Source organism: Cynoglossus semilaevis, chromosome 16 (assembly GCF_000523025.1).
Source record: "Cynoglossus semilaevis isolate Cse_v1.0 chromosome 16, Cse_v1.0, whole genome shotgun sequence".
Classification (NCBI taxonomy): Eukaryota; Metazoa; Chordata; class Actinopteri; order Pleuronectiformes; family Cynoglossidae; genus Cynoglossus; species Cynoglossus semilaevis.
The window spans coordinates 12,833,410-12,853,187 of NC_024322.1; the positions used below are offsets into that span (position 1 = coordinate 12,833,410).

General features: G+C 39.1%; 1 protein-coding gene across 2 annotated transcripts in view; it reads left to right on the plus strand.

Moving 5' to 3' along the window:
- The window catches only part of igf2bp2a (insulin-like growth factor 2 mRNA binding protein 2a), a 41,307-nt gene that overhangs the window by 2,395 nt on the left and 19,134 nt on the right, over positions 1-19,778 (plus strand). The gene's annotated exons all lie outside the window — the stretch shown is intronic.

Below are 19,778 nucleotides of genomic sequence, written 5' to 3' on the forward strand. Positions count from 1 at the left end.
CAGGCCACACCTAAACTTACGGCTAAAAATGCTGTTTATGTCCTAAATAATGTGTTAAAATATGAAACATGGTCAGTCATATTTTGTCCAAATACTAGCCAAAAACTAGGATCAGCTTTATTTCAATAAGTTTGAGGGCAGAAACAAAAGAGTTCAGTCTCACTTTGGTTTCAGCATACAAGTGTTGAAAAACAAAATACATATACATGAGTTAATATCCAGAAGAAGGCATACAGGGGCATTAATGGTAGAAAAAAGAAACAAGAACAAAAACAACAAGTTAAAAAGTCTATAATAATTAGAAAAATTAAAGTAAGTCAATATTTTAAGCCAAATACAGTAGCTACAAGTTAACAAAATAATTTCAAATTATAATTCATATTAAACCAGACATACTGTAGATAAAAGTTAAAGCATATACATTTTGCTAATAAGGGGTTAAAATAATGCTAAATGTTGTTTAAATAATTGTAAACAGTACCATAAATATTTACAAGTTAGATGTAGGTTAATAGTTAGACAAAATATCTAGATTTTCTGGGTAGCTACTGAAACTTATGGCCAACTTTATGAAAACCAAGGCAAACAGTGGTTTAATTAGGACAGTAATACAAAATTAGCACTGAAAACACTTTATCTGTAAAATAAAAGGACAAATATCTGCAATAAATAAAAGTTAAAATCAACAAAAACCAAGTGACATAAAAATAAAAAATGTAACTATGAAGATAAATATATGTATAGATGAAATTCCGATTTGAACCACTAAGTAGTTTAAATATTTACAAGTTTGCCAAAAGTAGTTTAAAGACAATGCAACATTTTGCTAAAAGTTAATGAACCAAGATATATATCTATTTCAAATAAATACATCTATTAGTATGTATGTATTTGACAAAGAAATGCTGTAAAAAATTAGATCAACAGGTGGGAATATAATGTTAAAAAAGAGCCATTTAAAGAAGAAGGCTTTGACCTGCTCTTTCCAATAAAAGAGTTAGCACTTTTAATTCTAACTACGTGACCTGGCTTATTAAGAACAATCCCAAACAATACACATTAACTCTCTTGCTGTGTCATAGCGATTGTATACTCTGCATGCATTAAAAAGTATTTGAATTGATATTTTGTCAAGAAAATGTTAAGCAAAAAAAAAAAAAACGTAATAAATGTAAATAGCTAATTTTCAGCCTCTCTGCCATAAATCAGCCTTGACCTATTGTACTATGACAGCAGAAACCTTACAAAAATGCACATTTTAATCCTGACCCTGACCAAGGGTCAGTAATGAGATTCTGACTCATTATGGACCAGGTCCTGGCCCTAGGGGTTTTAACTATAACACTACAAGGTCAAGAAATAAGTACATTTAGTCAAATGTTAACATTGTTGTCATCTCTTAATGATTGTCTGCATAAACAAGTAATTTGGCCAAACAACTAAAGTCTGACCCAGTTTCACAAAATTGTGTGAAGAGCAATGTTTGTGCAAAACGTTTCTGACCATTTGTAATGACATTTTAAATAGGTCAACCTGGTAATGTTTTCTATTTACCTTTTTAAACACAAATGTGTTCATTATATAGTTAAAAGAGATTCAAAAAATTAACTGTGACCCAAAATATATTCCTGCGACTCGTATTTGGACATCAACCCAGGATTTGACCACGTTGTAGTTATGCTTTCGCTTCCTTTGAGGCATTTAACCTTCCGCTTCTTAAAGTAGTAACCCTCCGTTTCTGTCCCTGTGTGTAAATCGTCAACCTAAGTTGGCAATATTCCAATTATTTAAGAAATAAATTAAAACACAACAAAGCGAAAATAGGTTTTGTTACGAAATAATAAATCTGCTCACAACGTACAACGTGGCGTGGCAGCCGTCTCACGCCCATCTATACAGTGCCATATGACGGCAACGCTGTGACCTATAATCTTCCGCTGAGAAAAGTAGTCACTCCCATTTTCTCCTTGTGGTAAATGCGGTCTATTCTTTTTAATATATATTTATGGTATGCCTACGTTACACAGCCACACACATTTTGTGTCACGTCATTAACATTTAAATACGTATGCTTATTAATACAATGGCGTTATTGCAGACCCGTTACCTGTCAGCTCCCGCTGTCAGGAGAGCTTAATCTCTTTACTCTCTTTTTATATATATCTCTTTGTCTGTGGTTATTTTCCCACCTTGTCTGTTGTTGTTAATATTACAATTTCCGGGTTGTCAATTTAAAAATAGAAATTTCCGTCATAATACAAAACACAACGAGTAAGCAACATTTTTGGTACAATAGCGTGAAAACACAGTCTTTTGTCTCCTGCTGTTGCATTGTCGCGTAATTTGTAGCAGAAGGAGCCACGATAACCTTTCCCTCTGTGAATCACGCACACGGCCACACACACACAAACACAGTCCTAATTGAACTCCCATATAGGACGCTCCACATATGTAAACTATTTCCAATAAGCTTACGTAGGCGTCAGAGTTTCCTTATTGACTGTAACACTGCAGTGTGTGATGACGTGCATACCAATCAGCTGAGTCTCTCCCCCCGTTTAATATATATGCAAGCATGTCTCTCTCTCTCTCTCTGTGTGTGTGTGTGGAAAGCGAGTTTAAGGTTGTGAGAAAATGTATAGACCTTATTCTGTCAGCCTCTGTTTTTGTTTTATTAAAGAACAAAAACGGCTCGTAATGAGCTCTGAAATACGGATCATTAAACCATGTTATGTTTCCTGGTGCGTAATGTAAGCTTGTAGTAGCACATATAGTTACACAGAATGGTTAAAATAGAGTTTTAGGTAGAAGGAAAGACACCATTGCGTGACGGTAATGGATAAATATTCAAACCCCCTTTTGGATAAACACGTGACCCTCACTTTGTGCGTTTCCAACACGGTGTTGTCTTTCCTCCACCGCCCCCTTCTTATAGAGCACGCTACTCTTCCCTGCTCCACAGCCTTCCTGTCTGACTATTTAACGCTCATAAAAAAGAACTGGAAAAGAAGAAGAAAACATTTATACGTGTCAAAAATGTCGACCCGCTGCCCTACTGTGGTCAGATTCAAAGTCTGTTGCAAAAGCCCAACTCGGTGTAGGAAGCCTGCGCCACTCCCCGCTCTTTTTGCGCACGTAGGCCCTGGCACTGTTGGAGAGCCTCATAATGGCCGCCGCCATGTTGGCCCTGCTGCTGCTGTTGTTACACTGCTGCACGGCTATAGGCGGAATTTCCATACATGCGCCTGCCTGTGTGCGCACTCTGCTGGACACACGTGTGTACGGAGTGAACATGAGGGCATCGCGTGTGTGTGGAACCACAGGTGTGATCTTTGTCACACAGTGGGCGAAAACAACTTCAAACATTCGTCAAAATCGTTCGAAACAATGGCTGTTTATCCCGTTATGGAAAGATACGTTTAACTGACGTTTATTTCACTAAATTATTACATTTGTTTCTTAAATTAGAAACGTAAATATCTGTACGTCATTACGAACCAAGTTATTGTACATAACATGCACAATTCAAATTTAAAATTGTAAAATCGATTGCTTTTTTTATTAAAAGAAATACAAGGAAATGTTCCTTTTCAATTACTACGTTTTTAATTAATTAAAAATCCAAATGCAAAGGTTATAATGGTAATGTGTACTAGTTACAAAGAAAGGAAAACAAAATCAGAGGTGAATTACATTCAGTTTAAACAAAGGGGAATTGGCATTTTAAAGGGACAAAGACCAGGGAGAGAAAATAAGACAAACTTAAATAAGACACAAAATAAACAATCACAGCTTTACATCTAAATATTTCAGAGGTTGATTTATGGCCAGGGTGCATTGCAGGTGAATGGTGTTTACTGTATCAAGGTCTAAATGTTAGGTACTGTATTTGATTGCACAGTTATAAAGAGAAGCTGTTTGTTTTGTGGAAAGTCACAAAAGGTACATAAGTACAATGGAACTGTTTATTAGTATGGCTTTATATATAAATGTGTCTTCGGCTTAGTCAAGGCCAGGGAACCTGAATATGTTGTTTACAGTGGTGATTGTGATACATGTGGTTATGAACCGTTAGTAGATAAGGTTCAGGTGAAATAATTATTTTTTCATAATTAAATGTGTGGAACTTTCATTATTAAGTCAATGTTTTACCTATCCCCCCACCCCCGCATTTGATGTAAATCTATACTGTGCTATAGTGCAGTCAGAGGGAAACTGGGCTTGAGCAGCGATCCAATGCACAGTTATTGTTCAGTCATTCATGGAGTTTTTTGTGTGAGCTCAGTCACTCCTCCAGGCCTGCTGGCTTTTCTGTGTGAAGCTGCTGTAGTTTTACCTCAAGCTGCTTTCTCTGCTAACACATTATATTTGTGTTGTGTTTCTGTATTTAATACACTGGAAAGCAATAAAACAATTATTGTTTTTTACTTTTGATCTTGATGGCAAAAAGTAATTATTTGTCTCTGTTAAAATATAATTTAACTGTATTTACTAAAAAGACCTGGCCTTTTCAAATACAGGTTCAAATAACACAGTAAATGTGATGTTATAATTCAACTTTATTGCACTATAAATATTAGACTATTTTAATCATCATTTTTTTAGTGTTGGTTTTTGAATTTTCCTGAAAGCATACGTAAAAGAAAAATTCATTAAGGCTTGGTCACAGAAATAACAAATGAATTCTCTGCACGATATCTACTCAAATTCCTATGAAGTTGTTGTGTATTATGGCCATTATTTTTTAATTGAAAATCTATCAAAATTGTTCAAGGTTTTCTAATGCTGAAAGGAAGATTGTTATGGTTTAACAAAGAAAGAAATGATCCAAATCTGTTAAATGTTTTGATCAAGGAAATAAATGATTTCACGCAGGTAAAATGATTGTTAAAATTACCTGCTACTTGCTACAACACTAGAAAAAAAAGCAGCCTTGATCCTGAAAGGTTTTTATGTTACAGTATGAATATATCACAATTTTTGTGTTGTTTTTATTCAAGAGCATTATTCAGTTTTTGACAATAATCTTTTGCTCATTCTCATATCAAGAAAAAAGTTTTCTGTTTATTCTTGTTAAATGTGTTTATTAAGCACATGTTGCTTAGTGTTTCTGCATCTTCAACCAACGAGGATACAGTGTGCAGTGGTGTTAATTGATACTGCTGCTGCACCAAAGATATGCAGTGGTGTTTGACTATTAAATGACTTTCCAGTCCCAATTATCTCTCTACACCTTTGACTTAACCTAGAGATGATAAAGTTGCACTACACCTTTTATTACACCCTCTTTATCTCTCTTACAATAAACACAACCTGAACTGTTCGCAGTTCCAGCTAAATGTTGTTTGATTGGACCCCGAATTGATTATAAGACTCGTTGCGTGCAACAGGACAAGAAGCAAGACAAGGGTGTAAACATCTGCATTGCACCACAGCGATGCATGTGCAGATGTGTGCTGGGTTGTTGGTGCACACAGAATCAAAACAGCGAAATATGATCAGCCATCAGTTGATTTACTCCCCGATCCATTAATACATCCTGGTTGGTCCTGGGTGAAGGGGAAGCTCTGGAGTTTAGGCTCAGGTTTTTCCAGAGACACCGCTCTCTTGAAGCCACATCCGCTGCACCGTGCTCCTCTTGACTCCTCACATCCCCTCTCACCTGTCTGTGAGGAGGCATCTATTTTTGAAGTATCTCTCCACTGTGATAATTTTCCACCTCGATTGAGAGTTTTCTGGCATCCTTGCTGGTCCATCATGGGCTTTCGACCCATGGAGTGGAACAGAGTGTATGTACTTCAGTTTTTAGATCATTTTCATCTTTGGATCAGCTTCTCTGGTGTAAAGTTTTATGCTCAAGAGGTATAAAAAAAATAAAAGACAATGAGATAGTTTGTCGAAAGCACTGTGGAAATTGTGTATTTTTTTACTTGTCATCTTTGAGTTTAAGGCTCTTACGTAGTGCTTGGTGAAACTACAGCAGCTGCAATGTACATGAGCTGTAGAAATTGTACAAACCTGAAGGAGGTTGGATGAACATTTTGTTTTTACACATGTTGTTAAATCAGGAGCAAAGGCAGGTCTGGTAATGTCGGTTAGAGATGTTTCACATCTCAGTCAAAAGATGTCTGCAGGTCTTTTTCCCCTTGTTTTTTAACTGCCCTTCACATTCCACTCCAACCTATTACATGACTAATACATTAGTACAACATTGCACTGATTACAGCCAGGAGTAAAGCAATCGGCGTGATGACTCTTCGGAGCAGCATTGAGAAAGCATTTTTTTTAAGGGTGTGGTCAGGATGAGATGGGTGGCTCTGATTGGATGTCCAGAATTTGACATATCTCTGCTAACTCTTAGTCACAGAAATTTACTACCATTTCATTAATATAAATAACATGGGACAGGGGAAGGGCGAAAACAGCCTTGCTTTTCAAAGGTTGGCAAAGTGACAGAACCATTTGAGAAAAAAAATGTTGCTTTAATGTTGTTTTTAAGATGAGGGACAGGTTCTGGTTTGGGTCGAGAGACATGCCCTTTGTCAAACGGGGGGAAAAAATAAAACCCACATCCGCTCTTGTTTATTTGTGACTCTGTTATCACAATTTTCTATAATTGAGTGATGAGAGTAATGGAGCGGCAACTCATGGCAAAAGCAGCCTCAACCATCAGTGATGGTGATAAGAGCCATAAAACCTCCTTCAGTTGAGCAATTTAAACCATTTGCTGTCCAAAGCAGAATAAAGATTACAGCGTGCACTTTTGGTTTGTCAAAACTAAATGTTGTATCTTACCATTCAGTCATCACTAAATTGATCAGAAATGCTCTGTAGATAAAGAATTTCTGGAGGTTTAACTCTGGTGTCTTTGCTACATACGAAGTACACATCAGATACAAACAGTTATTTTTATATATATAAATACGTCAATATAGTAATGCAATTTCTTATTTTGAGTCAGTAATTTGAAGATGTAGCAGCTGCTCAGTCTCTCTTTACCTTTCAGTGAAGTGCAGCTCTAATACAGTTTGTGCAACCGTTGATATGTTCACACAGAGATTAGAGATGACGCTGGAGGGAAAGAAAAGCCCGACTGAGGCGCTGAATGTAAAGTTTAATGTTTCTCTCCCCTCGGTGTGCCAGTGCTCCCGACAGGCACCGAAGGGTGTGGTCGTGGAAGCGTGGGCAGCTGAGGCACACAGCAGGTGGCATTGCTCACACAGGGAGAACCCACTCATCTTCCATATTGACACCATATAACCCTACTGCCCCATGCAACCCAAGAGCTCCAGTGGGTTCTGAGCGGGTGAAAATCCACAACCAGCCAATCAGAGTGAGACATTGAGTTACGAGCCCTAAAACATACACGCAGGCAATTCTACCCCTTTTTTCCTGTCATGCATTGCCTTCTCTCTAGTCCGGTGATGCATAACCACGTCATCCTGCATTGAAACTCTGCATGGTGGGTACATCTTCATGTTAGATTATAAATTAATGACACAAACCAACTGCAACAAGAAGGGTAACATAGTTTTGAGGAGGTAAAGGTGCAAATCAGTAAAAGCATTTATAATCATGTGTTCAGATATATTTTATTTTTTCAGAGCTACATATTCAGAAAGGCTCGGGCAGTAAATAGACATTTCTTAGTATAATAATAGGTTGCTGTGTGCCTTTATTCATTCAAGGAAAAGTATGTCTTTGCAAGTTGAAGCACAACAAACTCTTTGTTGTTAATTTTTGAAAAATGAGACAAAGTGGAGGCATTTGTGTCTCTGCTTTATTGGACAAAAAACCCCCAAAGAACTCAACAAGTCAAGAAGCTCAATGCCACCTGGGATTAGAGAACAGCAACAGAATGAAGTTTTACAATGAAATTAAAATGTGTTTTCACCTGTGCAGGCACAGAGGCATTCAAAATGGAAATAGTGTGATGGAAAAAGTAGCATGTGTATGTTTTCACTGAATTATGAAAAGAAAAAAGTTTCTACGAGGACTGCATTTGTGTCTGGAATGTCACTGACTTCTTTTACTGATGGGCAAGGAAGGAATCAAAAGTTAAACTTGCCTATGTTGCCCTCTGCTGGGTCACCTCGTAACTACTATTGGTTTTGGGTTTACAGCATTAAATTTGGTGTTTGACCTCCAAATTTGATGAGATCTTTAATTCCTTGATGGAAAGTGACAGATCTCCTGACAGTATCTCCTGGGTCGGCTCCACAGTTTTCCTCTGGCTCTCATTTCATGTCATCTGTATTATTTATATATGTATTTTTAAAAAGGCTTTTGTACAGTTTGAGTTTACTAGAGCTTCTGTTTTTTTGTGTTGTGTGTTACACAACGCATGGACTGCACATTTGTGACATGCAGAAGCGACACTAATGTAACTTATGTAATATTTTCTTAATAGCAAATGACAAAAAAAAATCCAGCATTGTGACATTTAAAGTATCTTGATTTGAAAGCATAAAAAATAACGCTGTGTGATTGTGAATTTGTGCATTCATGTGTGTTTGCCAAACGTGCTGTTTTCACCTCCAACTGTTTCAGGATGGATTCTCCACGTTGCCATAGGAACCATTTCTGAGTGTTTTTCTTAGTTATAGTAGCGCAAAACTGACAAAAGCTTTTACACGTAATGAACCCAGTGCCTTCCAGCATAAAGAAAAACATGAAATCTGGTCTCAGGGATAATTTCTTTGACATTCATTTTAAGTCTCTAATAAAAGATTTCAATCTAACGATGCAATTACATGCTTATAATTTTCACAAATGGTTCTTTTTTATTTAAACTGAATCTGGGCCCAGATTCAGCAATGAAAAAATACTAACCCAGAATACCCAAAATACACAGATTTTTCTGTAATAAACATAAAATCATCAAACATAAAAATGAGGAAAACCAAAGGTAAAATATGTACAAAAAATAAAAAAAACCCACAGCTAAAGATTAGCCAAAAATAAAGTACATATAGAAATAAATAGCATAAAGTATCTAATATCTTTGTATTAATTACCACAATATATATATAATATCTACAATTCTGCAAAACATTAATAAAAAGTATCAATTAAAATGAGAAGAAAAGTTCAAAATAAATGCTTAAAACTAGAATTAGTCTAGGAATACCAAGAAAACAACAAAATGGCGCCTAAAATTTAGCAAAGGAAATAATATAGTCAGTCACTAATATAAAACAGGTTACCTAAAAATAACAAAAACTTATGATTTCAAAAATAGCCATCAGTTAGGTGGTAAAAAGCCTAATAAGAACTAAAAGTGGGTTTGAAATAAAGTTAGCTAAAAAGACAGCTGTAGGTTAGCCCAGAAAAGCAAGCTCAGAAATGTTCAGTTTGGCCTTTGACCTAGTCAATGATGAGAGGGTAAAAAATCCTACTCTTACGACCAACCAAAAAAGATTATCAAACCTGTACAGGTCACTTTAGACATACTTTTAAAAAAATAAAAAGTCAGCATTCTTCTCTTTTTTAAAACAGTGAAAGGCAAAAAACGTGTAGATGTTTGACCTTTTCCTGGATGCGGTGGAACCCCTGCATCACCACACTGCTGCTGTGGGAAGAAATAGTTGGAAGTCTAACTGCTGGAAATGAAGAAAAGGCTGTATGTTATTTGCTACAAAACAGGCCTTTTAAAAGTAGTCATTCTGGACCTATTTACAGACTCATCTCCTGACCCACTGAATGGCTTTTTCCACTAAGTTCTGTGTTATATCTTTTTAATAAGACTATTTATATAATTTTGGCAGAAACAGAACAGCAACACACAGTACAATGTATAAAAACGAACACTAGAACAGAACAGCAACACAGTACAATGTATAAAAACGAACACATCGGCCCAATGTTGTGTTTTTGACAGGCCTAATCCGTCTGAGTGTAGACCGCCTACACGCCATAAATCCTGCCGCGCAGCGCGATGTGTCTGGTGTTGGTGTGGCTCATGTGATGGGTGGTGCAGTGGTCAGAGTGCTGAGTTTATGACAGGGCACTATGTAGCCTACTGAAGTTTTCCAATAAAGAACGCCCGTGAAGAGCCGATTTGTTCAGTTGCTCATACTTTTCCCAAATATGTATTTGTGAAAACTGCTGAGTGGGATGCCCATCTGGGCCACAGCCCCAGCCTTTTGTGACCTTTTGTATTCACAAACCCACACTGGTCGTCATTTCCATCCGTTTCCATATGTATGCAGCGGAAGCTGGAGCGTCTCCCACTTCTCCTCGGAACAAGTCCGCTACAGTGAGTGTCCTCACGCAGCTGAGTCTCCGACACAACCTGGAGCACAGTCTGACCATTGTGTTTCCTGTGTTTCACACTGTCTGTGACGGAAGTGGAAGACATGAATTAATGTCCAAGACACGTGCTCGGCTCTGTTTGTGACTTTAAAAAGAAAAAAGAAGTTGTTACCTACTTAGAACAATGAATGGTATTCTTATTGGCTGGTTTAGGATCCAGGTGCTAATGTGGCAGAACATTATCTCTGAGGCTCCTGACTGAAGTCAGGATGCAGGTGTGAACTAGACATAACATTTGACATCTATCTAATTCTGGTTTAGGGTCCTGTGTGTGTGTGTGTGTGGGTGAGAGCATGTTTTCCTGGTATAGCTATACTTGCGAGGACATTGTTTTTTTGGGGAAAAATACTACTGTTGTGAGGACACTTTGTCTCTGTCTTTGGGGACATTCTGTGGGTCCTCACCGAGTGAGACGGTCTTTGGAAGTTGAAGATTTAGTTTGGAGTTAGGATTAGAATTTGGGTCAGATTAGAGTCAGGCCAAGGATTAGGGTAAGGCATATATTGGAAATGGTTGAGGTGCATGTGTGTGAGTGCACGTGCACTTCTGCTGGTCTCTGCTCCCCTGTGTGAAGAAGTGAGAGCTGGTAGAGGGCAGCATTTCTTTCTTCTCTGGATGAGGTTTTGTTGCAGAATGTGAGAAGCTGCTGCTGGAGTTCAGGGCTTTACTCTTCTCACTGTCCATCTCCCTGTGATATACACTGAACAAATGAATTTTAAGATGAGCAATGAAAAAAAAAAACAGTTCTTTTTTTGACCAGGAAGAAAATGTTTTTTTTATTTATTAGAAAAATAATTTTACATTTGAAAGGAAAAGAAATGTTTTGTTTGTTCCAGCTAACTTTGCCAAAAATTATACAAGCACCAATGAAAACAAGGCCAACAGTTTGTCGGTGTTGTAGGGCTTTTGTGCGGGATGCGGGAAATTGCAACACAATCGTACATGCTAATGCACATTGGATTGCACCCCCCAGATGAGCCAGTCGCTGGGTGGAAGGAAAAGTTCAACAACTGCTGCTAATGTATGGTTTTAATCCTCAGCTTTAGGTTTTTTGTATTCTTTCAGTAACATTGTAATCCCATGTAGAGGAAAAATAATAATAAGGCACCATGGGAGATGTGTATATGATTGGACATTATAAATAACAGCTGGGCTCTCTGGTTGGTGCCATTCAATGACAATAGTGAACACTTGGTTTTAAAACCATTATTGCGTTGCATTGCAAATTGCAGATCTCTAGTCTTCAAACGTGGACTGAGTTCAAACAGGGTGTAATTCCCAGCATACATATTAAACCGGAAAATGATATTCTGTTTTTCTGGCATCATGGCGCCACGTTGGCAAGTTGGATGGGAAGAATAATTCATCTTGTTAATTTTAAATATGTGATAAATATTTGAAATTTATAATTGTTAGATGTGTTTGGATAAATCCACATCGGCAGTGTTGAAGCAGCCAGCTGTGGCAGCGTTTGGCAGCTCCAGCAGAGGAGTGATACGCCACTGAGCCTGTTGTTTCACACAGCTGTGCCTCATCCTGACTGTGATTTGCTGAGCTCACAGATGACTCGGGTAATGTGGGCTGGGCAGGTGCTACAGAACAGGACTGCTCCGTCTGCATCCCTGCCAAACCATCCAGCCCATGCCAGTAGCCTGTTATCTGCAGAGTGAGGGACAAGGCAGAGCATGTGCAAATTGTGAGAAAGTGAAGGAATGAAAAAGGAGGTGGTGGGGGGGAAGGTGAAACGTCAGGTTGGGAAGAGGGTCAGGGCAAATTATTTTACATTCGCTGCAGAAAAGGACTGTCTTTCTGATCTGTGTAAAAATATTCCTGGAAGAATTTTATATTTTATTCAATCTGTGCAAACGCCCTCAACGTTTGAACAATAAACATCATTGTTCCTTCAGATATACATCTGAAGGTTTCCCTGGAGGGCAGCGGTTGCGGTGGTAGAAGTGTGCAACTACGGCTGAGTTTCTATCGCTTATGTTTTTTCAACATATTATATTCACAAGTAAATAAGCAGCACGCAGAATACAAGTACATACAATGTGTGTCACAGGTTGCTATGATACCAGTCTTTTGATTGACTGGGCGTGTGTGTGTTTAGTTCTTTACATTTCTCATAGCCATCTGTCTTCAGCAGTTGCCATGGCTGGTTGCCCAGCCAGCATTGCAGCACCTCTGTCTCACACTCTGTGTCTTCACGTGATAGAAGGAAATCTGTACGTATGTAACTCTGTGACACCACGAGGCTAGTTTTCATTTGGATTGCATTTCCTTTAACCATTTCTCTGTAAATTCTCAATCAGTTTTAGTTCTTTTAAGTGCGATGTGTGCCTCCTCTGGGTGGCACCAGAGCACGAAAAGAGGCGAAACACGGAAAAACAAAGGCACGTGTGAGAAAACTTTTAAACTCAAAGCTAGCAAGCAAATGTAAAAAGTATGGTAGCGAATATTTGAAGTTAAAATCTACGAGAACTGGAAACTTTAGCGTTTTTGTGTGTTGTGTGTGTTGGCTTAGGTTGGTCTAAAACTACAGTTTCTAAACAAGCCTAAAAGACACAACTCGTGGATATCAATATTTTCAAGCTAATTTACAAAACACAAAGCTGGAGGTCGCTAATATAAAGTAATAAAGTAAGCGAATCAAATGCTTAATACATGGATGTAAGGTTGTGAGCAATTGTTTTCATTAGCTAACTTAAAAACAGCAAACGTTTCAGGTGGAAATGACCCAATGTTGAGAGACAGACAGGAAAAATATCGCCACCTATATCAACGTCTCTAATTAAGTCAGTTCTCCTGCCGGGCTCGTAACCTGGGTACAGGACCGTGGTCCAATAAAATACTGCAGTTAAATCTTGACAAAGGCTCAGCTGAACTGAGTGACTGTGGAATCGACGTTTCCTGACAGGTCAGATAACGCTCACCCTGACACCAGTCTGGTTAAAATTGAAAGATGTGCTTGCACTAGATTGCAGACTCAAGTGCAACGACTATGGACAGTTTCAGCTCCCCAGCTTAGTAAATATTTGATGCTGAAGCAGACACACATGTACTCTTGTCACATAGCTGCAAAGGTTAATGGGTTCCCTGCCTGCTGAGCAAAGTAAAACTGAAACTGTCCCTTGTTCTACAGCTACTGAACATGAACACAGAGTCATTCTGTGACCACTCTCTGCTGCTGATTCTCCTTTTTACTAATGGTGAACTCCTGGAGATGCAGCTGCAGTTTCATTTCCTCACTCCAGAGAAAGCCACAAACTCTTTCCACTGAAGCATTAGCAGCTTGTCCTTCCTTCCTTCCTCCTCCTCTTCCTCCACCTCCACCTCCTCCTCTTCCTACACTTGTGTGTATGCTTTGTGTTAGCGTACCATGTCATGTGTACCACCTAGATTCCTTCTCAGCTCCTCCCTGCAGCTCACAATGTCACTCCTCCCCTGGCACAGAATGGCAGTGCTGAGTGACGCTGGCTATTTGTTAGCATGGGCCTGGTGTGAATGGCGTACAACAGTATGTTACGTACTGTAAACTGAATGTGAGCCTCCCTATCAGATGTGTAACAGACTGTAACAGAGACGCCTATTTTATTCTTAGAAAACTTGTGGTTATACCTTTATTGGAATTCCCTGACAACAGAAGACGTCTGTGTGCACGTGTGTGTGTGGCTTATATGCATGTGCGTGTGTGTGTGTGTGTGTACAGGGCTTCTGTGTTCCTGCCATTTCCCTGGTGGGAGGCAACAGTTCACTTCTGGGATGGTTTTGTTTTAAGTGGTGTGAGGCGTGACTCCAGGCGGCCGGGTTTCCGGTAGTTTGACGTTGCGGGAGAATAAATTACAGAGATATAGAATGACAAGCTTCAAAGTGGAGTTTAATGTCGACGAGACAGTGGCGTAGATGTGGAGCCGCCCAAGATGATACATCAAATGGTCTGGGTTTGAAAATAAATTGAAAAGGACACGGGTTTTGTTCCGTCTCACGCAGGCCTCACCTACAGCAGAACCCAAAATCTCACTTCACATGTTATTAAAGACTGTGAATGTCTCGCACGTGTTGTGATTGAATCAAATGTCAGAAAGAAAAAAGCAAAATGCAGAGTAAAAAGGTTTTTAAAAAAATATTTTTTATTTAATAAAACATTCTGGCATTGATGGAGTTTTATGCCACAGTGATTGGTGATTGAGCCACTCATGTCTCTTTAGTTAGGGCTCACAACCACTTCAACCTTTAGCAAGGCTGTTGGTGAAAGAGTGGAGCCAACCTTGTACGTGTTGTGCCAGGAGTGATGAAAGCAGCGGATATTTAAATGCTTCCAGATTTGTTTTGGTGTTTCTGTGCAGAGCAGCGTTGGGTAATCAAGTTTTCAAATGCAGAAAACTTGACAGATTGTTATTAATCTTTTGTTTCTCTGCTTCAGTGGATGGCTCAGAAAAAAAAGTTTTCTCTTACAATTCTTTTTTTAGCAAATAGATTTAGAGAAATTGGATGTTTAGTTAGTTATAAGGTAGATTTGTATATTCCCAGGCTGAGGTGTTTATGCTGTGTACCTTGTGCTAATACATCAAATTATTGAAATGTACATTGACGTGCTAATGTACTGTTTTACATCAAATTATTGAAATGTACATTGAAGACAAACAAAATATGGACATAAATTATTACAAATGAGCAGATCTTCACGACGCTGTTGTCGACTGACATTGAAAGACAAATACAAATGAGCAGATCTTCATGACGCTGTTGTCGACTGACATTGAAAGACCAACAAACTTTATAACGTTCAGGGTTCATCTGAAAATTTGATGGCGTACTAGCTATGATTTAGTTTTTTGCGTCAGGTCTGAATGCACGGCGTAACTCATTCAGCCATTATTTCACATTTCTATGCTGACGTCTGATCCAAGACAAAAACGTCCTTTCAGTGCTCGTCTATCTGTCGGATGCGTCACATTCCGCCCTTTTCTCTGTTGTTGTCTGCTTTCAGTACCTGGCAGTCTTAATATTAGATTCTCTTTTCTGAAGAGGGCCTCGAACTTTTAAAGTTTTAAAAGTTTTTAAAAGGCACCTGCTTCACCGCAGGATTTTTCACACTCACCCATAATTCCCTCGGTGGCCTTTCTGTCGCACTTGAAATCCTGCTCATGAGACGGGCGTTTCCATTTTACCCCCATTTTGCTGCTGAGCTCAGACTCTCGCATCTGAGGCATCGGCTCCGAATATTTACTCAACTGTTGATTGCATGTTGAACAGAACAGACAGCGCTGTGAGCATCTCTGATCCCAGATAATAACATTAGCATGTTGTAGTTTCACACAGCCAACAGCCATCACACACACACACACACACAGTGGTTTTGTGTTTTGTCAGCACCTCAAATAGACTCAATGTTTTTCCAAGCGTCTTAACCTCACTCAACTTTTCTTAAACCGTACCGCGACTCTAATCTGACCCTAATTTGAATCCTAACTCCAAAGTGTCTCCACAACACTGGTGCATTTCCACCAAACACCTCTCAAGTATAGCTGTACCAGGCACACACACGCACACAGCTGTCTTCAGTGGACACTTCCTCTCCTGCCCCCCCGCCTCAATTCAGAGCAGAAGAGGGGATTCGGTGCCATTTTAGCCGCAGGATTAAAGTATGACAGGGATAACGCGTCTTCAGCCAATTGTCGCTCATGTGACGGGAGATGATCTTAGGTGTTGCGAGGAGCAGTATGATGTCATTATTTATGTGAGCTTCTTATCCTTTAGACTCCACCCATGCTAGACCAGCGGCAGGTCAGCAAAAAATGGACAATTGTATCAATGAAGCCATATTTGTTTTGTTTTTTTTCATTTGAAAATATTTGACTGTTTTCTTCCCTATTTTTTTTATCTTTCTTAACTCATAATGTTTCAATGAGTTATGGCTGAAACTGATTTTTTGCTCATGCATTTCTTCAACATTAGTTTTTTCACGGCTTCTTTTTTTTAGTCTCTTACATCAACCTGAAAATATTTGTCTTACATTTTGGACACTGCATTTTTCGGCCCTGAGTCATTCAGTTATTCAGTGAATCAACAGTTGAAAAATAATTGGTACTCTAAATAGCAATGCCTTATAAATACTTTATAATCCTTATAAAGTGGACAACATTAAAGCAGAGTCCAGTATAACGATCACCACACGTAGCATGTTGACGAAATAAAATTATTTTTTATAAAATAGTGGACAACATTAAAGCAGAGTCCAGTAGAGAACATTATAAAATGAGATAAATTTCAAAAATCAAACGGATGAAATTTAATAAGTAGGTTATAAATGAATAATTAACAAAAAACCCCAACAAAACTGTATTTTATTATTATTACTTCATTACAGACCGACTCAGACTCTTGAAGTTCTCTTGAAGAGGCACAGTAATTATAGACACACACACACACACACAGAGCTTTAATTAAACCAGACCAGACGATGTGTCAGAAACAGTGTCACAGCTTGGCACCAGTTCTCCACTTGGTTACAGGAACTCAGAGTTTCAGTCCTGTCGTCAACCTTTGTTTAGCTGCCGTCGGTATCAGCAGCAGTGACTGACAGACGGGCTCTTTTAAGATAATGCTAATGATTCGCCAGATTCACACACTGCCAGTTAGTTTCTGTACTTATTGTTACTCTCTAGGAACTTCCCTGCCTACAGGGAAGGAGGAGAGAGAGAGAGAAAGTCGTGCATTCATGTGAAGCAGTCGTGCTCGCTCTCCAGAGGAATGTGAGACGAGCAGAGTGGGGGACACAAGAAAGAGACAGCAGGAAAGCTGGAGAGGAGACAGTCAGACAGGCAAACAGTCTGTGAGTGTTTGCATAATGTTGAGTGATGTGCGTGCCTGGTATTGATCCAGGTTAACCCTACTGGGAGCTACACTTATGGCAGTCGGGCTCAGCCTTTCAGCTACAGCGTGGTTGAAGGAAGATTAAAGGATGAGACGTAAAGAACAAGCTGGCCTGCTTGACATAAAGCACCAGAGGCAGCAGCCACGAGGAGCAGCTAACAGCGGAGATACACTGCACCACCGCGGCGTGCACTGGTACCCAGCTGTCAGCCGCTCTTAGCACTCAGGTGTGTGTGACAGCGACAGAATCTCAGAAAGTAGTCGTAGTGTCCCGTGTGTGTACTGTATCTCTGTGTGTGTGTGTGTGTGTGTGTGTGTGTTTTGTGCCTGCGGGCTGAATGAGTGCCTGTCAGTGACAGTACTGATTGTGTGTTAACTTAAGAGAAGTCGCATCGTGGAGAAGCAAACAGAGGTTTGATGTTTGCAGGACTCCACAGGTCCATCAGTGCAATCCTTGTATTTCTTCTTCGGTTCTTTTTGAATTTTTTTCTTAGTACTTTCTTGCATCTAATGAAATATTTTTGCCTGAATGAGACAAAAACGCCGGACCATACGGTGGATGCCCAGCGGTCAGTGCTCTTGCCTAGCGGTAACTGATGATGTGTGTGTGCGCCGGAAACTGCAGGTGTATTTAAAGGACTGGTTTTAGTGATCATAGGTATGAGTGTGAATATAGGTTTGTTTGTAGCGCAGTGACAGACCACCGTGTCTGGGAGGGGCGGGGGTTTTCCCCATCCTCGCACATGATTGTTTGGATCAGCTCCAGCTGTCCCTTGGAGACTGAAAGGGATTAGGCAGTAAGAGTTGATGGAAAAAATGAGAAAAACATCAGCGTAAATAAACAATAATTTGACTCAAGTGGTTACAGTTCGAAGGAAATTCTAAATCTTGGTATATATATATATATTGAGTCACTATTGGTCACGCTTTTATTGCGTTGTTCTTCTAGCCACCCAAACTGGGATTTTCAGAAAAGTGATGATCTGATTTATGACATGACCGTTTTAATAAAGCCGTGAGTAAAGCAGTGCTCATGTTTTACCTCCGAGGTTTGTCGCTGTGGAGCAGCTCATATGACTCAACGGGAAATAAAGCAGTGTCCTGGTGCAGTATCTACCACAGTGACCCAACAGGAAGGAAGTTGAAGTTTGTCTGTACTGTGGTTGTTAGTGCCAGATGTGCTGGTCTGGTTTACTGCTGCTGCTGCTGCTGTAATACTGTGGGGAGGTAATTCCCAAACTTCTTACAAAGGCACCAGTGTGACCCATAATTCACACGTAAACCAGAATGATTCATCTAAGAAAATATTCCAGATTAATGATAGTATGCCAAAGTGTATATTGTAAAAAAAGAAAAAAAAAAATCTTGAATCAAAACAAATGTTTCAGCTTGCACTAATTAGTATTTCTTTAAACACAAATCACTGGGGATGTATGTTGGCGAGCTAGGTTAGTTTTTCAACTCATCTCAACCATTTTTTTCATTTTTATCCATGGTCCCACTCTTACTAATACATTTGCTCTCGAGTTATTTGAAAAGGTCTAATTAGCCATTTTGTAGAGAGGATTTCTCAGTTTGCTGTCTCTAACCTCATTAATCAAGTAGAAAAAAAATGCTTTAACAAAACCTGCAAATTGTTTGGTGAATAGAAAATATGAATAATACCAGATATTAATGGAAATAGTGCATTTTTAAACTGGAAATTTGCATAATGGATGCGAAGCTGACAAATCTGTGACTCAACATGCTCTGTGTGGACAAACACAAATCTCTAAGTAATGTTTCCAGCATGTTGTAGAAACTATACCACAATAATTAAGGCAGTCTGAGAGTCAGAGGTGGCACTAAACCACACATTTCTAATAATAATAATAATAACAACAACAAAGATTATGAACTAAAACTTTTTATTAAATCAATGCATAGTTTGGTGCCAGGGTGTAAGGAACGCTCCTTTCCTCCTGAAGTCTTTTGTTCATATTTTTAATTTGAAGTTTTAGTGACATTTAATCTTGAAAAGATCATCTTCCTGTGGGAAACGACGCTGCGTCTTTGTTTTGATAGTAGTATCATATTGTCACACACTATTCTTTGTGCTCAGTGCTGACCTGTGTGTGTGTTGTATGTATGCGCTCCATGTACTGCGGAGTAATCGGCCACTGTACAGCCCTGCATGTGTGACAGCAGTGAGAGCAGCACACATTTCATTTGCACCTAATACAAATTCCTGCGTGTGATTTGAAAAATGTGATTGTTTCGTGTAACATTTCACCAACGGGGCCCAGTGAGTTTGTTTCTGCTGTTTAGCAAAAATGCATTTTGCTGCAGTGATTGGACTTTGGAACATTTTGAAAAGCTAATTTCACCAGCTTAATGGGCCTAACGGTAGGAAATTAGTTTTATGTCAGCTGGGCCCACAGTGGCATTTCGGCATCGTAGGAAAATTAATTTCTGACAAATTTACCTCGAAATTGAAAACCTTTTTGCACCTAAAACATTATGCAAATATAGTTAGACGTTAAATGACAGGTCTTGGTGTTGTTGCTCATGGTTTATGGTTATGATTGCTCTGTTAAATGTATGCAATT